The sequence below is a fragment of the Octodon degus genome, unplaced genomic scaffold, assembly GCF_000260255.1.
Source record: "Octodon degus isolate 3935 unplaced genomic scaffold, OctDeg1.0 scaffold00036, whole genome shotgun sequence".
In the NCBI taxonomy this organism is placed as follows: domain Eukaryota; kingdom Metazoa; phylum Chordata; class Mammalia; order Rodentia; family Octodontidae; genus Octodon; species Octodon degus.
Window position 1 is genome coordinate 2,974,397 of NW_004524612.1, and position 3,899 is coordinate 2,978,295.

The 3,899-nt window shown below is 31.1% G+C and overlaps 1 protein-coding gene across 2 annotated transcripts in view; it reads left to right on the forward strand.

Moving 5' to 3' along the window:
• The window catches only part of March1 (membrane associated ring-CH-type finger 1), an 870,419-nt gene that overhangs the window by 162,489 nt on the left and 704,031 nt on the right, over positions 1-3,899 (forward strand). The gene's annotated exons all lie outside the window — the stretch shown is intronic.

The following is a 3,899-nucleotide window of genomic DNA, read 5'->3' on the forward strand; positions in this document are numbered from 1 at the left end:
AAAAAAAAAAAAAAGAGAACAGAAAGGAGATACTAAAAGTGATGTGTGTGCTTATGTTACGCACAGAGACAAAAGCTTAACAGCTAACCACTTAATACATTTTTCTTAACATAAATAAAAAATTATTATCTTCACATTCCTTGCAAAGAATTTTGTTACAAAATTCTGCAGTTTTCATTACAACTTATTAATTAAAATAACTTGAAGATATTTCAAAACTATCAATACTCATCCCTACTAATAGAGTCAACCAACATGATGATGTCAGGGTTTCCAGTAGTCTACTGTGAAAAGCAGAGATTTTCTCTGGCAATTTGTCGTGCTAGTGATAATTGTAAGGTATAAAAATTATAGAATGACTACTGGGTTTGTTTTGGTGTTATCTTCCAACAACATCTTTAACCTGATGGCAACTTTAGAATAACCACATTCCTCTATATTTGAGAAGTTTTGGCTATATGCCTGTTTGCCTATTTCAAGTAACAGAAAATTGATGCATACATACCTACTTCACGGTTCGCCATTATCAAGAAAATAAAAAAAACAGTAGTCAACAACTATATCTCTAGCTTCTTAATATGTGTTGAAGCTGTACATCCAGTTTATCATTGCAGAACAACTAGTGTTGGTAAGTTCATGGGTGAAGTTTCATAACGGTGTGAAGCTGATTGAGAGAAGCTCAGTGAAAACTAGGCTCAGTGAATTCACTTAATACAGATTTACTGCTGATTGCTACATCTTTTACTGGAAACGTCCCCACTTTCTCCTGTAAATATCACTGTGGTACTTGTTGGATAGGAGGTCCTCACTAGGTTTCTGTTTGCTTTTTAGAATGAATTCACCAATTGACATACTTGTAAATAATAAGTAGAACTTTAAAACTATTTACCGGATTTTAAAATCAATTTTAGGCTGGCGTATAAGTACTGACCTCAGGTCTCAAAAGATGGTACTTGCTTCTGTAATTCTGGAATATTATTTTTCATTAATAAAAGTCCGAGATACTAAAAATAGTTCTCCAGAATAATCAAACTAAGGCTATTCAAAAGTAATCCAAAAGAATGATGAAAAATCAATCATTGTCTTAGTAGATATTTATAATCAAAGGGATATACTCTATTTGGTACCCAAAATAAAAATGTATTTCAAATGTTTGCATAAAATGATCAAAGCATAAGTCCTGAGGTACATTTCTTTGATATTATAATTCTTTACACATGACAGACACTCATTCGTACAACCGTATTCATTAGAAAAGAGCTCAGAGACTCAAAGGCAAGATAAAAATACAGTCCAAATCATGGAAGAGGCTGAAAGCTTTCATTGAGGAAGGTGGTGCCACATTCATAAGTGTGAAGTAGAAACTCAGACCCAGGCATCCTAGTTCCTAGTGTAGCTTCCTTGGTTGAAAACTTCTTCTCCCTTGCTTTCTCCCTAGCTTTATTTCTTTTGTCACTCTGACACTGTCAGTGTTTTTTATTATTCAAAAAATAATTGCATAGGAATTAGAAAAATATTTTTCTACCTTAGAAAGTTAAGAATTGTTACTTATCTTCAGAATTCAACTATATATACAATTAATTTTGTTATGCATTTCATTTCCTTATTGTATTAAACACATAAGCATTTTAATATCATTAAATATAATTTATTATATACTTATTTTTTCATATACACATTTTATTTATACCTCTCCCTTGTTTCTTCAGAAATACTTGTCATCTTATAACTGGTTATTAGATGACGCTGTATTTTTTTTTTCTGTGACAATCATTTATGAAGTTTGGTCTAGTAAAATATAAAAGAAATCTATTAGAAAAGAAAAAAGAAAAGTCCAAAGTGAAACTATCAATTTATCTTAACATATTGCCAAATGTATTCATATGGTTTGGCCTCCAGTATAGATCCAAGGTTTTTAATAGTCACACCAAAATAACACTCGTACAAAATTTATGATGTCTATAAAAAAGTGACAGAAATCATCTGAATACTTTTTTCAATATTAAGATAAAAGTAAATAAATGCATGAATCATGTTAGGAGTAAATATGTTTGTGTTTATAGCCTGAATGAATAATTTCTCATCTCTGATCCCCTTTTAGAGTTTTACTGAATAAGTTTTTTACTATTAATTAATAATTCATCTTCTATGTAGTACTTATAGTGTTTCCACTTTTGTGAGGATAGTATGAACAGTTTATATATAGATTTTTATTCTTTTAGGCTGAAAGGTTACATTCTTATGGTGTGTAGAACTTTGATCTTTCAAATATATGGCCAGATCATTGCTCCTAAATCTAGTGACAATTATACCATTGTAGTCAGTTCATGAATAAACCTGTTTTCTACAGCTTGCCAGGATTATAATCTGGATCTCTGATATTCTCTATCTTTTATTTTTAATTTTAATTTTAATTTTTTTGGCAGTACCAGGGATTGAACTCTGTGATGTTGTGCTTGCCAGGCAGATGCTATCTCTCTGGCCTTTTCTATTTTTTAAATTGGTGAATATATCTCTTTTCATGTATAGTCCTATTAATGAATTCAGGCCCTTGTGCTTGCTAGGCAAGTGCTTATTCTACTGAGCCATCTCCCCAGCCCCTCTATTATATTATTTTCTGCTGTATATTTTATTTATTTTTTGATTCTTCTTGCTATTTATTAGATTTTTTTTTACTTGGAAGTACTTTGTATTTTTATTTTTTTCTGAGCTGGGAATCAAACCACGGCCCTAGTGCATGCTAGGCAAATGCTTTGCCACTGAGTTAAATTTCCAGGTCTTGGCCATTGGATTTTAACCTTCACTGGTTTGGCAGTTATATTATTTCTATGCATTTAGGAGCTACAGTTAATTTTTGTTTTAAAACTTCATATTTTGAAATAGTTACAGAACAATGGAAGCTACAAAATAGTACAAAGGGATCCATTTCCTATTAAGCAATTTTCTCCGACAACATTTTACACATGTATACCATATATCAAAATCCCCAACTTGACATTGGTGTCAGATCTTGCACATTTCAGTTTTTGTATGTGTGTATAGTTCTGTGACATTTACCCCAAGTACAGATTTAGGTATTCACAACTGCAGTCACATAGAAAATTGCTCTATTCACAAAGGAACTCATTCATACTATCTCTTCACAATAAGACCAGCTTACACCCCACCGTAGCAGTCATTAATCTGAAATCTCTACAGTTGTGTTTTTATAAGATATTATCTAAAGGAAATCATGCAGTACACAAACTTGAGATTGCAATTTTACCTTAGCATTCTAATTTTGTGCCTCGAGTGTGTTCTATATCAATGTGAACAGTTTCCGGGTAAATGGATATCCCAGCTTTCCTTTATGCATACACTTCTTGAGGCTGTTGAGTTATTCTCCATTTTTGATGTTTATTGATAAAGAATACAAACTTCTGTTTATAGATTGCTCTGTATACATAATTTTTTCTCAACAATAAATTTCTAGGAAAACATTTACGATTTTATCATACAATTAACCACCTATGTATATAGCTTGGATGAATACTTATTTTTTCCTCCAAAATGTCAATATTGTATATATACTAAATAGTTTGTGTATTTTCCATATGTACAACAATACTTATCTCCTACCACATGGCATTACAGGTCTGACTTGCTATTAAAATGACTCTCTGTAAATATTGTAGTATACTTTATCCATTCATTTACTTTAGCGTTCTGCATCTTATCTTTTTTTACTGTTTTTCTTGTTACTTCAAAAATCTTAAATGAGAGATTGATGTACTTTCTTTTTTAAAATTTTTTTCCTTTTTTTCCCATAATTTTATTGAGAAACAAATAGCAATGAGACAGTTTCAAATCAAATTGGTAGGACAGTTTCAATAATTAACACATTGCATACATTCTTCCTA